Source organism: Ischnura elegans, chromosome 9 (genome assembly GCF_921293095.1).
Source record: "Ischnura elegans chromosome 9, ioIscEleg1.1, whole genome shotgun sequence".
NCBI lineage: Eukaryota > Metazoa > Arthropoda > Insecta > Odonata > Coenagrionidae > Ischnura > Ischnura elegans.
The window spans coordinates 99,959,001-99,984,348 of NC_060254.1; the positions used below are offsets into that span (position 1 = coordinate 99,959,001).

The 25,348-nt window shown below is 39.7% G+C and overlaps 1 protein-coding gene across 1 annotated transcript in view; it reads left to right on the plus strand.

The window, feature by feature from the left end:
- Nucleotides 1-25,348, plus strand: part of LOC124165295 (lachesin-like) — a 1,070,179-nt gene that overhangs the window by 274,419 nt on the left and 770,412 nt on the right. The window lies entirely within an intron of this gene.

The following is a 25,348-nucleotide window of genomic DNA, read 5'->3' on the forward strand; positions in this document are numbered from 1 at the left end:
TGAATTTATTTTTTTAATTAAAAATTTATGGTTCATGGTATCAACATTCCCCCTCGTCAACCTTGATTGTGTCAACATCAAGCATGGTATCAACATTCGTCAACCTTGATTGTTGGACATGAAAAGTAACAAGATCTCATACAATTGACCTCAGCTATCGGTTGCCTCCTCCAAATACCATACCATACCATACCAACTAGGAGGTTTGGCACATGAGGCAACCTGCATGCCTTTCCTTCGCCAAGATCCGACTGGGATCCTTCATGATAATAAACGGTGCGTCCAAATATGCATCAAAAGAGAGGAAAAACCCGAAAGAAAACACTGCGACGGCCCAGCGTGTGCGTGGACGCAATTTAGGGGACCGCATAGAAGAGGCCCAATTACATCCCATTGAAGGCTGATTTCTGTTGCCAATTCGGTCGCATTTACGGGATCTCATTGTGTTGTTTCAACGTGAAAATCCTAATTTTCCTCCCTGTTTTCGCTTGAAGTGTACTCTTTCTAAAATTGCATGGACAAATGAATCACATTTTCCCCGGCTAGTAATTATCACTCAGTCTAGATCCAGTCTGCAAGCATGTAAGGGTAAGGAGCAAAGATCCACGGGACTAAGGAGTGTCGCGCGAATCAAGAAACGCACGGCGCGCCTGACGGCATGGCGGCGGGGGGCGTGCGGTGGACAGCTTTGAGGCAGCGTTTCGGAATGAAGGAATCGAGATACGACAAAACGGTTGAAAGTTTTGCTCTATTGGTCAAAAACATGATATTTTCCTAAGAAAACGTTTTATCCGGGTCGAAAAACTAAACATTCAAAATAACTGCGTTAAGGCCCTTTAGGCGCTTCAGGCACGGCTATCTGACGTCGCACGAACCTAAACCTTTTTTAAACTTTTTTCTCACCATTTTGCAAATTTTGAGACTAAGAATTTTTAAATACTTAGTCTCAAAATGGATGATCATGAAAGAATTAGGCGCCTGCCTAATATCGCATTTAATTATCAATTAGGGGAAGAATGAGGTTTGGTTCTCTGGATGTGGGAATGTGGAAGGTTGTGGGAGAAATTTTCGCTTTTTAGTGTCTCAGGAGAGGGAGAAAGGTTCCGGGGTTAAGGGTACCACGTGTGTCTTCATCGCAGTCTTCCACGCTGCGGTCGTCAGGATAGACTCCTCGTTCCGCATGATCTTCTTCATCTACGTGTCCATCTTCAACTGATCTTCTGTGCTATGGAGTTTGTCCCATCTTTCCTCTAACACCTTCTTTAGCATTGAGACATAGTTGAGGAAGAACTTGAAAGCACCTGATACACTTGTAAATGCTGCTGCAACAGCGAAACGCGGTGTGCGAAAATGAATGCGGTGGAAAAATTGCAGTGACTTATTAACACTAGAACCGCGGACGGGACTTTTTTGTCCCATCGCCCATTTCAAATGTTTGCCATTCATGTACTAGTGGTTTGATCCCTTTGAAATTTAATGACTCTTACTCATTTTTTATGCTCTTTCGAATGGTTATATCAAAAATGTTTGGTTCGCGAGAAAAACGACGATTTACCTAGAACCGCGGGATGGGACTTTTTTGTCCCATATGGGGAAAACATACAATTTCAGTTTTATTTTGCACACTTATTTTGTATTTAGCATAATAACAGTTTATTACGAAGGGGATCGATGCACAGATACCGTTATTCTGCCAGTTAGAAGCGCAGAAGGGAATAATCTGTGCACTGCGCCGGCCGCCTACTCACGCAGCGCCGGCCGCGTCACCTCTGCCCGGCTGCGTCACCTCTGCCCGGCTGCGTCACCTCTGCCCGGCGCGTCTGCAGGTCTGAGCTTGCAACCAACACGTCAAAATAAGTTTACTGTATTCCTAGTTATACTTAATAAAACATTTTAAACACTACCTTAACACGTGTTTTGTTCACACAAACCACAAAAACCATCAATTATACTTAAACATGACAGGATCAACGTATTTTGTCCATGGGACAAAAAAGTCCCATGCCGTGGTTTTGGTGGGGTTGGAATGTTCAGCGGTTCTAGTGTTAAACTGATATTAATAACTTCCACCACATCGTTTGATATACTCTTAGAGTTTTTATATTACTATGAGTGTTGAGTATTTATGGATATACTATCATACCAGATAGGTATTCTTATCTAGAGTTAGGAAGAGAAGGAAAAGAACTAAGACTAGTATCGGAAAAATATATTATTTAATTTGTGGGACCGAGAACCATTCCCAAGTTTCGCCTCAGTTTTAAAAACGAGTTGTTAATGAATCAGTCACCAAATAATCGATTCCACCACTGCAAAAACGCTCAACAATCGCCCACCGAAACAAATCCACTCATATAGCCCAGCAATACGAATCCGCTCAGCTGGCAGTTTCCGGAGCAGAAACGCTCTCCTCCAAGCTTGGAGAATAGGAGATTCGTATTGTAGGGCTACTAGATGAGCGGATTTGATTCGGTGGGCGATTGTTGAGCGTTTTTGCATTCGAGGTAGTGCAATATGAAGATATCTTCCTATATCGGTAGAAGGAGATGGACGTACTCTATATACATTTTTACTATGACCAGGCAAGATGTTTTATAATGATGTTTATTTGTGAGACCCGGGACGAATTTCAAAATTCGAATGCTTTTGATGAATGACTTTTTCATGAGTCACTCACCAACATAGATGAACATTCTCATCAAGAGTTAGGAAGGGCAGGAAAAGAGCTCCATATGCATACTTGAATCTAATCGGACAAGATGTTCTTTAATTTGTTCGAAAGAGAATAATTCCAAAGGTATGACTCCTTTTGTTGTACGAATGGTTCATGAATCAGTCACCAAAAGGAAGGTATCGCGTCTTCAGTAGTTAGGAGAAAAATAACTCCGTGTACAATTGGATGTAATTGGCCAAGATGTATTTTTATGACATTTATATGTGAGAAAGGGAACGACTGACAAGATTCAACTCATATTGAAGAACGACTAATTCGTGATTCGGTCAACAAAATGAAGAAATTTTCCCCTCTGTTTTAAGGAGGAAAATGCCTTTGGGCGGTTTCGGTGCAGAAAAGGTTTTGTCCCGGGGATCATAGGTGCGCGGCCATCTTCGAATTTTCCCCGACGAAGAAGAATTCCGGAAGGAAATTGCGTTCGGCGAGATAGAACCATGGAACCGCTTGTCTTCCCTCTTGCGCTGAGGAAATTACGATTTTTCTCTCCTTTAAGGAGCCGTACGTAAAGAGGCTTCGAACTTTTTAAAAAAAAGAGAGAGCTTCCTGTTTACCCCGTCAAAAGCTGAACGAAATTGCGGCAGCACCTTCGCGCCGTGCCTTGTTAATATCGTTGCATTCAATTTGGCCGTGCCGGCGGGGCCAATGGAGATTGCGTGCTGAGGTCCCCTCTGGGCGCTCCATTTCAGAAAGCCGCTTAAAAGGTTAACTGCTACGACGACTTAATTTTAAATTAGGGGTTTCGATAAAACTCGCGTTCCGATCCTCAGTGACATTCTAATATCCGTTAAGTAGTCCAGGGTGCGGCAAAAGAGCTTAATTTTTTTCTAAGCCTATTAAAACCCATTGTATGAATCATAATTTATTTATTTATTTTTTTATAATGTAGGAATATATACAAAGTTCTGTTTGATAGAGTTTGAAGATCAAATGAGGTTGATTCAGGTCCCCCATTCTCCATGCACTGACAATGAGTGGACCAAATTCGCTTAGATCAGGGGTCTCCAATTTACTAGGCCACGAGGGCCAAATTCTAAGTTTCGAATCGCCCCAATATGAGCACCGGATAGCAAATTTGCCGATGATTGAAGTATTCGATTCCTACGTCTATTAAAGTATCCGGTGGCGTATTGTTTACGAACAATTGAAGGCGACTTTGATGTGTAGTACAGCGCTGCAATGCTTCTAGCGGCGTCTGACAGAGTTAAACGAGCGAATCGCGCGCTACTTGAAACGAGTGCGCTGGCCGAATGAAAGCCCTCCGTGGGCCGGATCCGGCCCGCGAGCCGTATTTTGGAGACACCTGGCTTAGATTGCTTGAGCAATTGAGAATGGACATATTTAAGAGCGACACGGAGAACATAATATTAGAGCCCAAATATATTTCCAGCTCCAACAGAAGCGATAAATTAAGAGAGCTGGTCGTAATTTCCATAGAGCTCTTCCTTTTTGTGTGTGAACGGCTGGTGTCCTAACACCCCCTGCCACATGCCTTTTAGGCTGCTTGCGGGGTATTTTGTAGATGTAGAATTCTGGAGTTTGTCATGATTATTGCCCGAATAGCAGGGTTCATGTTGGCAATTTCTTCCTGGATGTTGCCTTTTAAGATTGTAGTTTCCTGGGACGGTTCTCGTAAAGACGGCATTTCAAAAATCCTAAGGTTTCAAATCGGGAGAGTGGGTCGACCTCTCCAAGTCACCCCTAATTGAGATGAGATACTCAGGGATGCGTTCCTTCCAAAACAGCCATCGATTCCAGCGTTCACTGTTCCGACGCACGTTGGCGACAAAACTCTCTCCTCAATGGCCCCGCCGAAGGCTCGCTTCGAAATGCTGCACCGGTGAGTCAAAGACTCACCCCAACCATCATGATTTCAGAATATTAAAGTTTATGGACTCATTGGTTTGCGGTTTTAAAATGTTGTCTGTGGAAAATGGGAAAAAACTTTTATTTTTACCTTGTTGAAAAAATTGAGATAGGATAAAAATATCCCTTATTTTCATAGTTTTTTTCGTGTGTAAAGCAAACCTTTATAGTCATGTCTCTCTCATACGGGACCACTAACCTATCTACCGGCTAAATGACGCGCGTTTAAAAAAGTAAAGAAAGTTATGTTGCCGCATCCAATTTTTCATTTCATTTTTTTGGCGTAAGTTGCATTAAACGGAGTAAATATCATCCAGAAGATTAAAATATGAATGAAGATGAGTATAGTTAGCCATGAAAATTGTTGTAACGTAAGAATTATTAATTTAAAATTGCCTTGAAGGATGATGAGGCACTGTCACTAGAGGCTCGTTTATTTTTGAATGTACATTTATTACTTCACTGGCGTCAAAGTTATTGTATGTTGGAGCATGGCTTTTGATACCTAAACGTTGTTGCCTCCTAGGTAATTATGGGTATGCGAAATATTTAGCCTTAGGATTGGTTTATTGAAGTTTTGTTTATTGTTTGAGCCTATTTCCTGACTCTTATATAAGATTTTAGTATTTTTTTATTCATAACTTCAGATGTTTAGCTTCATTATTGTTTGACCGTGATAGTCAGCGCAATCCTTATGAGGCTTCATTATTGTTTCCAAGGTTAGGGAAAAAATTGAGCATTTTAGAAATGAGCGATGCTAAGTACAATGGATTTTTCTAATATCGAAAAAAATAGCTTACAACAAGATTCTGTTTTGACTTGTAATTGGCTTTTTTTTAACAAAAATTAGTTTTTGTGGAGTCAATGTTAATACTCCATGACCATTTAAAAAATTGAAATGGAGTTAATTTAGAATGCAAACGGAATTAAGGTGAACTCAAATTGGAATTGAAGATGTATGGATGGAGGAGAATTCCAAAAGAAGGCTTGATTTTATTTTCTTAATTCTGGGCCAGATGTGACGAGTACCAGTTGCTCTCAAGTAAAAATTTAATCAGTAACAATATTACTCTAGACAGAGGTAATGTTTTGTGTACAGCAATATTTAGCAGAAAAACATTTATGTAATAAGCTTTTACCAGTCCCGCTCCAAAAGTCGTTACTTTCGGAGCAAAGAAACACAAATATATGTGCAATGAGCCGCTAAGTAGAATGTTGTAGGCTGTTTAAATTCAAAAACTAAAGGAATATAAATGAGAGGGAATTCTTATCTTAACATCCATATTGCGAGCAAGAATAATCATGCAAAAATGTGATACACAGAGAATAGAATTGAACCATATTTTTAAGGGCAATAAAATGAAGACTATAAATTTGTAAAATGGATTAGATAGATGTTGTTGCAAGAAAAAATTGCCAAGAAAACTCAATAAGACGGTTGTATATAATGAAATAGCGCATGATTGAGAATATGGTGGATTTTGGCTTAGAACCATGGACTCGAAGATTAGAGGATAAGAATAGCTTCCAATTGTTCAACCTTTGCATATGAAATATGGTCGAAAAATTAAAATGATCGGTAGTAATTATAAAGGGGTGTGTAGGTGCTTAGCCTTGTGCACTGGAAAATAAATTGGCGACGGAAGACTGTGAAGTTACATTCCTGAGGCATTTTGAAGGGGGATGATAATATTTATCATTTAGTTAGTTAGGTCAAAAGGGTTAGTTGTTTTCAAACTGGAAACATAGGGCTGACCTTCGTGATTAGCCGCCTTGTTTCAACTTGTAAGCGTGCTATTTCAGAGAGTGAAAATCGTAGTAGGTCGATGATATGCTATCTAGCGCGATAGTTTTTGAGAATTTAAAGCGTTTTTATGAGTTCCCTCGGTATATAGTTGATAACCTAACATCGACGGTGCAAATGTCGAAAGTTAATCGAATTTCGACTATCAACTAACAATACAAACAGCAATGGAGGGAAAAATGGCGTAGCGTCATGAATCTATCTTAGCCGTTGGATATTATCTAACTGGCGCATAACTGAGTTCGGGATGCGGTTAGAGAGGAGAATGGAGAGTTGGTGAGAGAAGTAATTAGAGAGGAGGAGAAACGACGAATTGTCGGACATGGTGGGTGAGGAGAGGCAGCTGCTAGATTGGATAAGGAAGGGACAGAGGGTATGGATGGAGAAAGTACTTAGCGGGGAGGGAATGTTGAAAACATTGTTGGAGGGTAGAATGTTAAGTAAACGAGGGAGAGGAAGGAGGAGAATAGGATTTTTAGATCGAATGAAAGGGAGTAGGCCTTATTGTGAATTGAAGAGGGAAGTGGTTGAAGGAAAGGTAGGCTCCCAGATTGCTCCTTAAACTTCCGTGAGGCGCAATATTGGAATTGCTGAGTTCAGGTGCAATGTTCCTGACAGGAAAAGATGAGAAAAAACATTATTAACTCTTAGCATGGCTCAGTGGTATACCTTTAATGTTTAAAGCACCATTATTAGTGTAAACGAACACTTAAACGATGCCTTATTTGCTATGTAAATACCCATAAACACACAGCCATACGGCCCGGACCGATTCAGCAAGGTACGATATACGTGCTCTTTAGGATATTAAGTATTATGGTATTTAAGGTATTTTAGCATGTGAATTCTGTAAGATCAGTTTTTTATTTTCTAACTATATTAGCTTATAATGGTTTTACTTTGCTTTATTGTGTCATAATAATCCATCACTAATCTGACGGCATAGGTGCAAAAAGCATAAGGCTGCATAGATCATGTCAAAGCAAACAGCTACTATAAGCGCCAAGCGTCATTTATTTATTTCATCACCAAAAACGGCACAAAGGCTTTTACATTGGCTGTTCCTTAAATTAATAATCCCTAAAAGATAACAAACAATAGCACAATAAATAAAAACTAGCAGAAGACAAAATTTTTAACATAAGAAGGGGCACTATTGATTAAACAACGGTGAATTATCCAGATTGCATTTTAAGGTGGCTTTGTAACTAGTGGCAGAGGAAAATAGGTCCAGGGAAGGGATTTTTGAAGCTATGGAGTTAAACAAGGAGGGGATTCGGTGGAACAGAGAGCGTTGAGAGATGGAGAGACGGAATCGCGGAATGTGAAGCAGAGAGTTATTTCGTAAGGGGCGAGGAGGAATATGAAAACGGAAAAGAGGGAGAATTTCGGTTGTCCGTAGATAACCGCTAAAGATTCTCTGCAGAAACATGAGATTGAGACTTTGCCGCCGAATGGCACGGAGAAATAAAAAAAACACTTTCGCTGTGCCTGCCAGATCAATTTCGCCCGTCAAAAGGTTAAATACTCAATGGAAACCCACCTTGACCGGATAGAATACTTTAATAATGATAGCAATCTCTGGAAAGGCTTCTGACTGCCTTGTGTCGGATTCCATCTCCTTTAAAAAATGCCGCGATGGCCGAGATCATTGTATCCATCTTCTGTCTTTTCTCTCGCGTCTTCGTCTCATAGCAACTCCTCCTCACCGCCCAACCCAACCTCCTACCCCTTACTTTATGGCCTTTCGACCCCAAACCCTGGGTACACTGCGCCATGAGAGGATCAGCCTCGTCCGCAGGAAACGACAACTCCTATGCGCGCGCCATCGCATACTGCAGTCTAAGGGGGCAGGTATTTTAAAAGTGACATGATAACTGATTCGCCGTTAAATCGCGACATTCGAGCAAGGAAGCTCTTTGAGACAGTTTCGACACTCTTGAATGATCACTTTATGATAAATTTCCTTGAATGAATGACCTGTGCTCCTACCTTCTTAACGGAGCAGAATCATGGGTTATCGACAAAAGAATGGAAAAGAAGTTAATTGTCTTCGAAAATAAAGTGTTGAGGAAAGTTTTTGGTCCAACAAGAGAGAACGGAACCAGGGGAAGAAAACACAATAGAGAAATCAGGAATCTGTTCAATTCACCAGGCGTAGTAGCCGAGGCCAAGAGACGCAGATTGGGATGGGCAGGGCGCATAATACGAAGAGAGCAAGAGGCCCTAGTAAAACAAGTCTGGGCAGAAAACCCTGACGGAAGACGACCTCCAGGAAGACAGAGAAAAAGATGGAAGGATGAGGTGCTGATTAACATGGGGAAAATGGGAGTTTTTATTTCCTAGTTTGAAAAATATCGATTTCATAATTAGGGATTGCATTTAACATTGTCTTCAGTCGTCAAAATAAATATTAGAAACAGAAAGAAGGTTAATTTTATGAATATTCATTTTAATCACTTTTATCATCAGTTATTGAGTAACCACAGCCAAATATTTCATTAACTTAACTGTTATTTGATTCAGTTTACCAATAAATCAAAAATGACATGAAAACGGCCTCTGTTATGTTCCCACTTTTCAATACAAGATTTTAAGGATAAGATCGTTTAAAGATAAGATTGAATATATGACAACGCTCATGAGTTGGAATGAAATGAAAAATCAAGAAAAACTATTCAATTTTAAAGTCCATTCATTTTCATTAAAGGTTCTGTAAAAATGTGAAGTGCAGTTTCATTATAAAATCAAAGAGTACGCTAAGCAATATGAAAGGAAAAACATATTTTTAATAACGATTGTGTCTGCACAGAAAATGTAATAGTTCTAGTACCTATCTCCTTCCAAAATTATTTGTGCGTATTAGTATTTAGGTGAATCTGATTAGACCCTTGATGAGTGATTTTAATGCATCTGCTGCTTACCTTCAGGATCTATTGAATTGAAGTTTAGCGTCGCTATCGAAGTCTAGCTTTACATACGTTATCAATTACTAGCTCGTACCTGATTACTCATGGCCGGACCTTTAGGAACACATCCGATTATATGATAAGATAAAGTACTCGAAAAGTAAGAGAGCCAGATGGAATTAATTAAAGGACGTCTACGGAGCAAAGTTTTCGAAACCCAAACAAAAGGGGAGCAGAGATATCTTCTGCTTCAACAGAATCCGTGATTTAAGCAGTGCCATCCAGTAATGGAAGGTAATTTTGTAAATGGAGTATCGCTGTCCAACTTTGTGAGAAACGGATGAAATTTTTCTCAATGCGAATGCATGACCCCGATTGGAACTCGGCAGTGCTTTTAAAATGTCGGGGATGGGTGAGAGTTAGGCATGGATCTAAGAATCCTATAATTTTATGCTTTCAGATCATGTTCTCTTAAAATTCATGTGGATGGAGGTTAAACATTTGGCTAGTTTTGTTCCGAATGATTTTTTTAAATATTTGCTGAAAGTAATCAATGCTTAAATTATTTGCATTTACCTCGGCATTATCATTGGTATTGGTAAATGAAAGGAATATCTTTATCAAATCTACCTGACGTTGTGGTCCTACCTTTGACAAAGTCTTATTTGGTGAAAATGGAATAGTAAGGTAATTATTTATTTTTCGTGAATTTAGTACCAATCATCATATTTTTCTTGAAATAATTGATACATTCACGATACATTGGATACAAATTTCTATATTGCATACCCTGAAACTTAGCGTACATTTAAAACAGATAATATACCAGGAAATGAAGGCAAAATACAATCAGGAGTAGGTAATTTGTCTTTTCACTAGTTTTTATCGGGAAAATGTCAAAAAAAAATATCCCAATGGCTACATTTTTTTGGCTACATGCGTTTTAAACTTATAATATCACCTTTTAATCCTTTGGTTAATAAACCGTTGCTCACGTTTGCCTGTATCTTAAATACAAATGAACTGAGTCTAAAAAATCTACGGAGGTAAAATTACTAATTAAGGGATACAGGAATACATGGGAAGGGATACATACATCTTTATATACCCTGATCATTTTTTTATAATGATAGTTTTTTGGAATTTTTAATTAATAGCAGTCTTTGCCTTCACTAATACAAAGAATGCAAAATATTCTGACTGCGAAAATAAAAAGAATCGCTAGTTTACCGATACGTTGTTAGGGACTTATCAGCATGTGACCACATTTAAATGTATTATTTTAAGCAATATTTTCAAAGGTTTTATATACAGTACCATATTCCAGTACTCAAAATCAATATATACTAAAATAAAAAAATTAAATGCCAAATAAAGTAGATTAAAAACATATATAATACATAAACACAATAAATATGATACAAAGTTAAACTTTTTTTCGTTGTCAACATTTGAAATTTTATCCGCATTTCAGCTCAATACAATTTTCCTTTATTTTGTTTAATTTCACAATTCATTCAACTATACTTTAATTTTCACCTAAATTTTGTTTCTTCTCTAAGGTTTACTTAAATTACGTGGTAGCTGATCAAACTCTTTCGTTGCTACCACTTTGAATGTGTATATCCGTATCTTGTGTTTTGTAAATTTTCATAATATTTTCTAGCTGCTAGGATATTTTCAATTCCTTTTAAGCGACGAATTTAAAGACGACAGTTCTGGTTTTAGGCATTCAGTACGTCACATGAAAGACTGGGTCGTGCTCGATTGATGCTTCCTCTAAAAGCATAACTTTTCCTTTCAGTGATAGGATAACATATCGCGTAAAGAGTGGACGAATCGTGTGCGAATGGATCACCATGCCGGCACGTTTCGATGTGTTCCTTCACCTCTTGGGAAGCTGATCACGACACCCGTCCCTGCGGAGTAGTTTCACGTCATCTCTCCTAACACGAAAAACGCGATGGATAGATAGATATCCCTGTCCATATAGCGCATTTCCTTCACTCTCACACCCCGATCCCTTTTGTGTATGCAAAAAAAAAACGAAATGAAATGAAAAAAAAGAGAGCGTATCTCAGACACGTAGCCTTTACATCGGAGAGGGAGTGCCTTCCTTACCCACCTTCCTTTCCCATATGCTGATGTCCAAGATACACAGAACTTCACACACGTGGTCGGGTGAGGATTGTGGTGGAAGGTTCAGTGGAGGAAGCGGCTTCGGTCGGTTTGGTTTTGGGTCGGGGGAAGCCGTAACCCACTTATCGCCCGGGCAAACGTAAACACTCCACGATCCCCGCCATAACTCGCCACGATGTGAGCAGCATATTCACCGCGTGAAAAGGGATTCTCTTCGGCGAGAGTGGGGGAAAAAAGCAGGTGAGGTCCGGCGCCCGAAAGGGCGTTCTGCGATGTAATGGAGCGTCGTAACGTTTTTGTACACACCTTATGAAGGTGGCGTGGCTTCAAAAGCGTGACTGCGATGTCCAGAACAAATATCTCATTCTCAATTTTTCCAGGTGTATGCTGCGCAAAATATGCTGTGTTCACAGACGACAGCAATGGTTAGAAGACTGTGAAATTTAATCGTAGGTCATCTTAATTAGCCCATAATGGTACATTTCCATGAAACCTTTTTTTGTAGTTATTATTTCGGTCGCTGATGCACGTTTTTGTTCAAATGGTACTTCTTGACTTTAATAATATATTTAAATGCTAATGACTCGAGAAACAATGCATTTTCAGCATACGGCGTATTATTTTTGCCTTGGATCCTATATTGTGTATTATTTTACTTCTAGGCATATTTTTACATTTGAATGTCAACTAATTTCAGTGGATTCCGGCTAATCCGAATAGTACCAGAAGAAATTTTTAAAGAAAATAAACCTATTGTTGTTTGCAATTCATCCAAATTCTTTGAAAGTACACAAATAATTTCTAATCGTTATCTAGAATCTACTAATAATATTATTCCGCCCTCCATATAAGGGATAAAAATTATTCAGATTCAAATTCGGCAACTGCACAACACAGTTAGCTTTCACTCTTTCTGTATATAGCTACACGTATGCGGAAGAAAGAAGACTTCAGTGTAAGCTATCATAATGCATGAAATCCATGACATGTAATGTCTTTAATATAAGTATAGGTCTTCTTTCGTGCACTCCCAACCTGGCACTTGGCTGTGGCACTTCACTGGATGAGGTACCGACTTCAAAAACACAAGGACAGAAACGTTTAAGGTCGTACCTCTGATCTTAAAGCCCATTTTTCCTCGAAATAAAAGCGTATTTTGAGGCTAAAATGCAAAAAATTATGATAAATTAATCGGAGTACAACCCACTTGGAGTACTACAATCCCAACACGTCAAAATAGGCTAGGAGCTGCTATAGACTCGGAGGCTGCCCGAAAAGCTTAGATTGCTTGAGCAATTGGGAATGTTGTGATATCTTTCAGAACGACTTGGAGCCAATAATATTAGAATCCTACTTTATATATAGGTCAGACAGAAACGGTATAATAAGATAGATATTTTGTCGAACAGATAGGTATGGGAACTAACTTTTACGCTGAACAATAAAAGTCTTCAATAAGTACTCGGTGGAAATTCGTGAGAGAATTCCTCTCTATTTGTTGTCGGTTGGTATCCTAAGCACCGCCACCTGTTTATTGAGGCAGCTTGCAGGGTATAATATAAATGCAGATTAACACTGGTGCAGAGGCTAGGAGAGGTTTGTCGCAAACGGAGACCCTGCGCAAGCCAACATTCAATTGGCTGTGGGTTTAAAGACCCTAGTGCCAACTTAACCGTTAGATTGCCGGGAAACGCTTTTGCGCTCCTCCTTTGTTTCGCAAAAATTGGCAGGAGCGCGATATCGATAATCCTGCAATGTCAATCTTAGATGCTGATGGTTCACTAATCATTCAATAGACAATATTCATTTTATTTTATCACTATTTTCTTTAAATTATTAAAAGTAACTCATATTATCAAGGACTCGTCAAAAAATACATTAAAAAGGTCGAACCACATTTAATGAACATTTTCTAACGTTTTTGAATACATACTTTACGCTTTTTGTGAGACCTAATTTTTTTTGCTAACCTACTGCAAAATCAGCAAAAATGCCTCGGCACCTTAGCACAGAATCGGTTGGTACTAAACGAGTTATGGGTCAAGATATAGTATCCTATCACATGTCTATCGAGGCAGCTTGCGGGCTAGTATTCTATGCTGTAGGTATATAGTAAGCCGCTGTAGAATTTCTGATTCCATGTATTGTCTTCAATGTTCGAGGCTAGTTTCCTAGCGTCTCCTGCCTCTCGTCTATCTATAGGGCATGCGTGGCCGTACGTAGCTTTGGATGTGTTTGGGAAATGGGGTTGTGGATGAGGCGATCAGGGTGGGCGTGGGTCCCGGCATGGAAATGAAGTGGGCTGTTGGGCGAACGGTTGATCATTTGGCTGGGGCGGATGAAGAGGGCCAAGAGATGAAAGGATGGAGCCGAAGGAGGCGTGATGAAAGAGGAGTGTGGAACGCAGAATATGGGAAGAAATATTTCCCTCCATCTCACCCCGCCCTCCCTAATCCAACGCCTCAGCGCCCAAAACACTCTGAGACCCCTCCTCCACTTCTCCACATAAACTCATGTCTTAAACTTTCTACCTACTGTGATCACGCATGCGCGATTTTTGTAATATTCTTGAGATATGCGTGCGGATAACAATAATATTTTAACTGTGTAGAGGGCATTTTTAATTTGTGCTCCGTCGCTTCACATAATTAATTAACTTAATTGAGTCCGGTATTCACTATGGAATCGATTGCGAAAAACATTGCTCATTGTTTTTCGCAATGTTGCTTTTAATGGTTCAACTATTCGTACTTTAATTGGAAAATAGCCAGAAATATGCCAACTGAAGGTAAATTTTCCGTGTTTATAAACTTAGAAAATTCTTGTAAAACAATCGTTGTATTATGGTTTTGAATAAGATAAGGTGAGACTGCGCAGCTTTTGCAATTTACTCAATATAATTCTGGAGGAAGCTGAATATTGTCGTTCTGTTAGCGTTTTATGGACGGTCTGAGTATGAGTTTACGCGTCCAAAATTTAACTTACCCAGTGAGCTTGGTTGTCAATTTCATTTTATTGTCGATCATGGTAGAGTTTCAAAATAGAGAGGCACAAATTTTACCCTTTCTATTATTCGAAAGCAAAACATTTACATTGTTTTCTAAGATATTTCAAAATTTTCTTTGTCAAACTTTGCAACACATTTCCATGATGTTACATTTGTTCTGGTCCAGACAATGGATGTGCATCCGCATATGATAACGTTAGCCATGATAAAATTTCCCCTGCTTCTCCAGATATTCTCGCCTCCAAAAAAATTCCTCATCTTCCGAATCCTATGCTGCTACGCACGATCATGCACGAGAGAGCGATGTAAATTTCCCGGAATATACGGATATTTCTTCGTAAATTCCCCTAAAAAAGTGTAATAAAGTGCATAAAAATATAAAAAAGCATGGTTCATCCATTTTGTGTCCTCACCCTCTTGTGAAGGGAGAAAAAATCTATTGACCTCTCCCCATCTTGGGGGAGTGCTTCTGAAATCCTCTCGCTTCCTTACTCTTTTACCAAATTGCAAACCATTTTATTCGTCCAAACCGCTTTATGCTCGGGCCCCAGCGATATCCGGCCTCATCCTTCCATCCTCCGCGGAACGTCTTTTGGCACGAAGCACTCGCCGCCGCTTCTTTTCTTCTCTTCCCTTCAACGCTGAACAGTTTGAGCAACTCCTTCCAGTACTTGCATTCTCGACATGCACCTTCGAGGGAAACTGAGGAATATCTTTGTTAGGCGCCCTGGATACGAATTCACTCGTCCAAAATTAAAGTTATTTTTTGAGATCGGTAGTCAATTTCGTTTTATTCAATTATCAGGTAAAACCCTTTTCAAAGTAGATACTGCTGGAAAAAGTGACTTTGTACGCAGTCACGCGCACGGGTGCAAAGTTATATACACCAAAGGATGACGATCGTCATGAAAAATATTTGACTTAGCCGGGATTCGAACCCGGATCTCCCAGTTGCCGGTCAGGCAACAAACAAGCTGACGCGGAAGGAAACCCTGAAGAAACGCAGAGATCAAACCATCGCCGCGGAAACCTACGTTCTAACATTACACCAAAGGATGTTTATTGCCAATTCAGGCAGTTTTTTTTAAATAGACACACTTTTTCCGTGACTCGATACCTAGGTACTTTTCCATCAATTTGCAGAAAAAATTCCCAGGAAAGTTTATGACGTCACCAGCTCTAGCAGATCGGCTCACCGTGAATCAGTTAGTACTTGTCTTCGCGCATCGGCCGCACGTGGTTCGTGTTTACATTTTAAGAGAGATTCATTCCCTCAATGACCGTTTTCATCTGAACTCTGGAAAGATGCGGAACTATAATGACGTCATCAGCTCATGTATAGTGGGCTGCAACCATCGTGTTTTCTAGCTAAAACCTACAAGATAATGGCTAACTAGTTAATGGCGGATTTTCTTTCGCAGCAAATTATCTTTTGACTGAGTAATATTTGGTTTTCCATCCTAACTATTTCTCCTTTCAATGTAATGCATTGTTTTAATGCATTGCGATTTCAAGTTTCTGTTAAATAACCGATTCTTTCGCACCCTTGGCATCTTCTGAGGTTCATCCGTAGTCAGGCAACCCTTGGGAAACGATAGTCCGAGTAATGGAGCTCTCGGGTTTTAACTTAAGGGTCCCGATTCATATTTCGTGCGAGGCCTTCTAGCACCCCAAAACAAAATTCTCGATATGTAAGGCGGCAAGTTAAGTTTATGACGTAACGTACTTTTGCCGAACGGTTCATCGTAAATAAATCTTTCGCTTCGCGCTTCGTTGTTGCTTACACATCAAGAGAGATTCATTCCCTCGATGAACGTTTCTCTCGGAACTATTGAATGAACTAGAGTTCTGATGACGCCTTGAACCCATGGAAAGTAGGCTGTCACCGCTATCCTGAACGTGTAAAAAATTTTACACGCCTGTGGTTTATTCTGGAAGGAGCTCTACCCTAACCCATTCTAATTAGCTTTCGGGTTGGATCAATGGATGATGGTGTGTGCAAGTCCTGACTTTGGTACCCTGCACTACCTTTAAACTATCTCAATACCCTTCTCCGATGCTAAATCCTACAGTTCCCAGAAATTATATTTCCTCGCTCCGTTCTTTATCTGATCCTAGTAATTATCTTTTGGCTTTTTTCGGTGGACTTTTCCATTAACGTATTTGCTCCTCTGGTATTTACTGTACTTGATGACGTCACCTCTCAATCGTGTCCCATTATGACGTATGATTCTCCTCGGTTTCCGTTCCTATTCTTCGATATATATCCTCGTTTCCTAGCCTCTCCAGAATTTACGAATTTCTCACTGAAATCTAACAATTTTTAATTCTAGAAAGGAAGAAACTAAGGATGGAAACAGGGTATATATCCTGTTGCATAGTAAGTTTTGATTTTATCCTGGCAAATTAACTACGGATAAGAAAGTACTCTCATACCCCCTCCTTTCCTTCGTATTGTCTAAAAAGAAAAAAATCCAACTGCGAGATGGATTGGGAACTGTCCCCAACCCTGAATGTTTGAACATTCACACGCCATGGAAAAATTAAAAAGAAAGATTTTAAAGTGTTTTGAATCGAAGTATTATTGAATAGTCTTCTCCTAGTAAGGTTGATATTTGGATACCGACACCTTAAGTCATTTGCGCCATGAGGGATAGTATGGAAGGAAGGATGGATAGAAAACCGGCGTCAGCGTCAGCCTGGAGTTAGCCGGCGTCAACGAAAGGCGCCAAGGGGATCGCAGCTTAACGTCCCGTCCGACGGGCGAAGTCCTCCACTGAAAGTGTCCTACGCCAAGCACTAAAGCTGGTAATATGCAACCTCAAAAAAATCTCCACCATCGCCGGGTAATGAATCCTGACCCTCTGGGTGGAATGCCAACGTTCTGGCCACCAATACAACCTGATTCCCTAGACTAGATTCCTCTTTTGCATATCAAGGCTTCAGTTACTTATGCAAGAGAAATAACTAAAGTGATAATATTTAAATTACACAATGGGAAATGAAAGTATTTTTCTATTATTTCTTGAATAGAAAACAAATGTGCATTGTTAAAGCGAGAACTTCTACCTCTATCTAGTTGATACGATAGTACAATCCTAATCATCAACGAGAGAGGTTGTAAGCATGGTAGCCGATACTAGAAAATAAAAATATTATAAAGGAGCAAATCATACATTATGAGCTTAATGCGGAAATAAATTGATTTTATAGATTTATGTTATTAAAATATGTCATTAATTGGCTAAATTGATTTTCTAAATAATGAATCCAATTTTTCTTTCAGGTGAGAAAATGACGCTTGAATTCGATGATGACAACCTCAATCCTTGGTCTTTGTGATCCCATTTTATGAGGTATGGAATAACATACACCTAATGAGTATCCGCAAATATGGAATGCACGCAGCATGAGATTTTGGAACACTCTTAGGTATTATGTCTTTTTAATTTCAATGCATGGAAAATGTTTTTGATATACTTCACCTCTACCTGTGATATATTCTGAATTTTATCTTCCATTATTTAATTCAAATGGTGGAGAAGGTGTAATAATCAGCGATTATTTAAAACTTTGAAAAATATTTATCCCTTTAGAGTGGGTTACAATTTGTTTTGTACTGGCAATCTAAATATACTCAACTATCATCAGTGAGATGTAGAGTAACAGGACAGTGAGTCGGACTTAAATATGGGCCTTTATGAAGAAAGTTGCTTTTAACGCATTTCGACGCGTATCCGAATGGAAGCATTATCGGTTCAAGTTGATCAGTAAATTAGTATCTAAAACGTACGATTCTGTATAATTTTAAATTCCAGATTACGTCAGTATCAGTCGTAATATATAGTGCTTAATGGCTTTGGCTGTTATAATAATGATTATGTGTTATAATAATCTTTAGGTATTAGAAATATGTTTCTGTGATTGCAAATTGTACATGTGTAAACTCAATTTATTATGTATTTCTGTTTTTATTTTGTTCGAGGTAAAACTACAAGATTAAAGTCATCAATTACTTACGTCTACAGAATTCTTGAAAATAAAGAAAAAGTGGAGAAAAGGGGGAATGTGTTTTGTGGCGATAAAAGTAATATTTTATGTAAGCATATTTATCGCTCTAGTTGCCCGGGCATTGAAGAAACTCTGCTATAGGTCATCGAGTAAACTAATTTTTGTCTTCTTTCTGTCTGGTTGAACCGTCTTCCATATTTTTTCTCGTTGAATGGGCATCACTCGGTTTGAGTGCACAAGGAGTCTCTCTCTCCTTACCTCTATCGCCCGAGGACTACGCTGTGTGTTCAACAACCACTCGGGATTCAAATCGGTCCCTTATTGAGAGGATGGCTGCTTTCCAACGAATGCGTACACACAATCGATTCTCCCTCATCTTTTCCTTCATATCCTTCCGTCTTTCCTCTCCCTTCATCATAAACCGATATTTATTCCCATACTTTCCCCCCAGCCATCCCTTCCAGGCATTACGGTGAGGAAAAGTTGAACGGAGTGAGAGATATTGGAGCGTTGAAAATAGCTTCGAAGTATGCTCACGATACAGATATCGATACTGTCTTTCGATACTTCACAATGGGGTAGTAGTCCAAACTTAACCCTTATTCACGTCAAAGTAATTCGGGGTTCACTTGGGGTTGGAAACCCAAAAAAGAGGGTCTGTTGATTCGCAGCAACTTAAAATAGCGTAAAGAAAAGGTAATAAGATAATTGTGAATATTTCTCTTCATATTAACCAGAAGAGAAGAAGATATTCGTTTCTTGAGTGAAATTTAAGACTAGAACCGCTGAAATTTCCAACCCCACCAAAACCGCAACATAGGACTTTTTTGTCCCATTGACAAAATACGTTGGTCCTGTCATGTTTAAGTACAATTGACGGTTTTTTGTGGTTTGTGTGAACAAAACACGTGTTTAGGTAGTGTTTAAAACGTTTTATTAATTATAACTAGGAATACAGTAAACTTATTTTGACAGCAAAAGTGTTCTTTGTGAAGAGGGGCGCAGCGCCGGGCAGAGGTGACGCGGCCGGCGCTACGTGAGTAGGTGACCGGCGCAGTGCACAGATTATTCCCTTCAGCGCTTATAAATTGCAGAATAACGATATCTGTGCATCGATCCCCTTCGTAATAAACTGTTATTATGCTAAATACAAAATAAGAGTAAAAAAAACTGAAATTGTATGTTTTCCCCATATGGGACAAAAAAGTCCCATCCCGCGGTTCTAGGTAAATCGTCGTTTTTCTCGCGAACCAAACATCGTACAATATTTTCGATACAACCATTCCAAAGAGCATCAAAAATGAGTAAAATTCAGTTAATTTCAAAGGGATCAAACCACTAGTACATTAATGGCAAACATTTGCAAAGGGCAATGGGACAAAAAAGTCCCGTCCTCGGTTCTAGTGTTAAATCGTGGTAAGTCCTCTAAAATTACAAATGATTGTTCAATTTCACGGTGAACTGATTGAAAAAATTCTATTTGGCTTGTCTATTCAGTCAAACTTTTCATACCCTGTTGCGTGTAATCGTCAGACATTGATCGATTTACGCGGTGGAGAACCCAAGAAAAAATGCTTACATTTTTTTAAACTTTAGGCAATTTTCCACGAATACGTTACACAACCGTCATGTGTATTTAATTCTTAAGAGCATAAAATGTTTCAACGTCTTTAATTTATAAAAAAAATGCATGAAGTACTTAAGATGATGGCTTGGTGGTGTGACTGCTAGCATACCTTTACGGCAATCGGTAGATCTGGGTTCGGATCCCGGCTAGGCCAAATGAGTTTTTTGTGGTGAGCTTCATCAGCGGTGTATACAATTAAAAATGTTACTAATTATCCTCTTACAGAGCTCGAAAACTTTAAAGCAAGAGACAAATGTGATGATTCGGTTTATGCTCTTGTGTGCCATGTATATTTTTTATTTACTTGAGATAATTTGTAAAGTGTCACCTTTCGTTGCCTAATTTATGCGTATCGCCTAAAAACCTTGGATGAGGGAAAATAATTTTGTAAAAAAAAATGGAATTGGAGGTACTAAGTTTATTGAATTATTTAATGGAGAGATATTTATTAAAATATCGCTCAACGGTGCCGGGCTCCTTATCATCATAACTCATAGAGTGGGTGTACGGTGCTTTTCAGGTTTAATTTGGTGGAATTCTAATGTATTATAAAATAAAACGTACCAGCAGTTTTCCGCAAACAAAAAAATAATTGTGGAAAATCGGTTTAAAGTTTTGATTTACAACTTTGATTGCCCCGATCCCCAACATGTTGCTAGGGGTAATGACGGTGGTTTGGGATACGCTTCCTTGTCACCCCCACCCTCACCCTCCCCCCCAAAACTTTTTATCTCCTCTCGGAACTGAGGAGATGGCGATGTTGTGTTATACACCCCGTGGTCGCCTAGGGCTCGTAATATCAGCCACTCTTCTTCTTCTCACGGCTATCGGCGAAGGGCCTTGTACGTGGGGGGGAAGAGGGGGTGGGAGTGAGTTCCCTGCGGACTCTCCGGGGTGGAAATTTGTCGGAGTATGGCAGGGGATGGTCGGGTTTTTGGTGGGAGGGATAAAACGAATATATCCTTTCTTTCCCGAGCGCCCCGCGGCAGATCGCTTAGAAATTCTTCCCGCAATACTGAGCAGACGCGGCCATAAGCGTTTGGCAGCGATTCGGTCTGCCTCCCGTGTATATGTTCGTCATGTAATATGCTAGTAAATAGTACATATAGATGTGTACATATGCGTGAAATATTCTAGCCCGTCCTCAATGAAGAAAATGATGCATTGTCTAAAGCTCTCTCGGCATCTGGAGATTTTTCGTGTGGTTTACCGGGATCGGGTGGACCTTTCAGCCAACGTTTCTACACCAACGTAATATCCAGCGAGCCACCTCTAGGGAGTTTGGCAATGGTCAATCAGTCAACAATATTACTGTTATGTTTCGACGCTCCCAGCGAATTTTTACATGAATTGTCGTGAAAAATAATTACGCTGGACCGCGGACCGAAAACTCAGAATTTCAGTGCTATCTTTATCATGCATAGCAGCGTTTTGGTACGATATTGATTTGTTCTCAAGACTCGCTAAGAGCGTGTAATATTTCGAGCCTGCCGCATGAGCGGCGGTGGTAATTGCACTAAATTCCATGAAAAAAATCACCTGAACCTGGAATCGAACCATGGACCTCTGGCTTTCCGGGACACTGCGCAGATTAATACGATATCCTGGTTCCTGAATTCCCTTGGTGAATGTTTTTGGCATTTATTCATAAAGTTCATTCGCAATAGGGTAGTTTCCTTCATCAAAGAAAACGAAAGCCATTGATTGCGATACGTTACCCACCATTAGTGTACTCATAATATAAAAATTATTTGGTTTTAGAAATCCCAGTTCAGACGAATGGCAATGGTCACTTTAACCGCATTTGAAAAACGCCAGATATGCGCCCATGCGATGGCACTCCACGTGACCTCACAGGGACCTAGTTTCTATACGAGTAGACAGGAGTTTTACATCGTCTGAGATTACCAATGCATGCATGAGTCACACACTTCAGGGAAAAATGTCTTCATAATCACCTATTAAAGCTGCCTAAGGCCGGAAAGTTTTCTTCGTTTGATATGGCATTAATAATCTTTATTTGACCCAAGCGCTACCTTCTAGCAGGGTACTCTGCTGCCTGCTAGCAGCCTGCATCGTATCAGCGCTCAAAGCCTAGCGCCAAGGTCACCTCACACAGCGACAGCGGGAACCAGAATGACGTCACAAGGGGTTTCCCCAGCATTCATAATTAGCCATCGCGGTTTCGCGCGCTTGAAAATTTTCACTTTTCATTTATTCGCGAAAAATACATATCGTCATTAAAAAATCTAAAAGCGTGAAATACGTACTCCAGGAGTAATAATCTTTCAATTTAGGCAATAAAAAATAATAGTAAACCAACCATCGGTTCATGGACTTGGACTAGTGTGGTGATCTGCGCAGTGACCAGGAAAGTCATAGGTCCGAGGTTTGATTCTCGGTAAAGGAGATTTTTTTCTCATAGAAATGCATGTAACTTTCACCCCCATTTCACCCCGCGTAGACGCTGACTTCGGGCATCTCCTCGAATCACATGATCCACTCGATGAACAAGGCCATCGGTTGACTCTGCCATTTTTCCACTTGCACCATGAGCTTCTATACGCCCTGCTTCAAATTCTTTGAACCATTCCCGCACGTAGCTGTCATTCATGTATATTTCACTAGGGTGGTCCTTATTTTCAAAGTTTTATAATTTGTTTTGGGACGCCCGCCAGATTTGTTCGATTTGGCGAGAAAATAACTATTTAATATAAATATTGCAAATTTATTTTGCAATCGGATGCCACCCAAAATGTCTGCCTGGGGTGGCACGTGCTCACACTTGGTGCGATATCCCGGGAATCATTCGGCAGAGATGTAAGATATTTGAGTTAATGCGGTGCAGATGCCTAACGAGTCGTTGTAAAAAAAAAACAGAAAAGTGATTGAGCAATCCGTGAGTGACATCATCATCACTTATGACCGAAAAATACACAAAAAAGAACAAAATTTATCAACTTAAAGTGGGATGCGGCACGTTTTCCCGGTATCCGATTGCTAAAATAATTTTCATGATTCACAAAGGTTAAGAAAAAGACTTCGCTGTTCCACAAAATAAAATATATTTGCGACCGGTTTCGATACAGCATATCATCATCTGGCAATTACAAGTATCAGTACATAGAATTTATACCCTTGAAGGCGTTAGATTACCACCATCACCATTCACCACACCACCATCGCATTTCATGATTTATTTTTTCACCAAATCTGGGATGCGTCCCATAAGAAATTAGAAAATTTTGAAATGAGGATCATCTTAATGTTTCTCCGCACACATAACTCGTAGCGATTAATTTTGGCAGCGTTCGTTTCTTGGCTCAACGTGACGAAATCAAACTATAGCACTTACACACACTGGAGTAGTAGACACTGTTGTCTTAATCGTATATTGCAGGCCTCGGTGGCGGCGGGGTAAAGTCCACGCCTGACAAACCGAAGGTCGCGGGCTCGAGACCCTCCTGGATAAGTTACGCTTATCCAGAGTATGTGTGTTTGTCAATGTCCTTTGTCGTTTGTTGATTCCCCGTTGTAAAAGGCCGTAATTGTGCCGTTTACGGGGAGACGACAATAAATAAATAAGTGTTGTAGAGGCCCTTTTAAAGCCCAGTAACATATCCTTGCATTTCTTTTTCCAGTGTTGATTTCAGTTACCTCTTATTGTTAGTTATAAAGGTCAATATTTATTCCTTTTTATTTTATTCACTTACTCTTTCAAAGTTGAAATCTTCTACTTTTAACTGGTTACTAACATTTTCAATGTGTGAGCTTACCTAAGACATAATCTTTTCTGTCCATTTATGTGAAGTACTATTTTTTAGCTTCTTTAATTAGAGGTCTGGTTAGAATTTTTAAATAACTTTCATTTTCTGATTATACTTAAAAGAAAAGCATGGGGAAATGAATGCACTGGCTATGGGGCTGGGAGAAAGCAATCCTTGTATCATAGAACTGGGTTGTATTAATAATAATCTCCACTACTCGAGCATTGCGTTTTCGGAGCTTCGCGTTTACGCTTTTACGTATTCTCCTCAACCCCACTGCATCCATTCCATTGGTTCCCGCAGGCGTGCACGCGGGCTGCATCTCCTCCGTTCAGAGGAGTTGGGTTATTGGTCGGAGAGAAAGTGATATATATTTATGTGCAAGTATGTATGTGTATATGTGTACGCGTTTGTATGTGTATCGCGGTCTCGAGGAAAGAGGAAGAATGTCGGGAGTTTTGCGGGTGGAAGAGTGGGCGAATCTTCCGGAGAGCTCAAGTTTTCCGCCCCGGGGATGTTTCCGGATCTCGGTTTCGTCGCCGTCGAGATGAGTGTGGTGAGAAACGGGAAAAGCGGTGGGCAAAGGGGGGAAGGGGGGTGGTTGGTTGTCGTGGGAACGGGGAGCAGGGGGAGGGGACCTTACTGCGCTGTGGGAGAGAGTTTGAGGAAAGATTGTGTTGATTGAATATCCATAGCGGTCCTTGCGGCGAGAATCGAGTCATCGCTCCCTTTCCCCGCTATCACATTTGTCGCTGAAGAACTTTCGATTTATTCAACCGTGATAAATGGCTCGAGTTATTTATTTATTTTTACTCACTACGTTTTTAATTATCTTTTGATTTTAATTTAATACTCACTACGTTGAATTTTCATTTCCGAAGCTTCAGATAACTTTCACTGAGAGGATTTTCCTTGGATATGACTATTAAATTTGTTGTTGGAGAACTTTGAATTTATTCATCCATGATAAATGACGATATTTTTTCATTTAAGCCTAATTAATACTCAATATAAATGTTCACTTCCGACTTCTCAGGCGAATTTCACTGGGAGGATTTTACTTCGATATTACAGGTTTTAATAGAGATTTTACCATTCCCCACTTTTGACTCAAAACGTCTGAAGTTATTAAATTAAGTATTTAAACTGAATTTAAGTTTCGACTCGTAATTTTCGGCGGCGTTGATTTACAAATGTCTCCGTGAGTTCTGAGTTTCACTGTGTGTCGACACTCGGCTCTAGACCCGAGGACAGAGGTTGGAATACTGGCGAAACTCGTCACCAACAGATCCAATGTGATGAAACCCACGAGCCATGGAGGCACCTGAATTTATTACTTTATTTTTTGGCAACGCGAAAATTTCTCTATATTTGCTCATTTCATTCAAATATTCCTTTCTTGGCGAAGTTAATTTCGTTCTTAATTTTTCTTAATTTTTGGTTGCACACACAGGAGTTTGGCTTATGAAAAATATTTTCCAAAATAT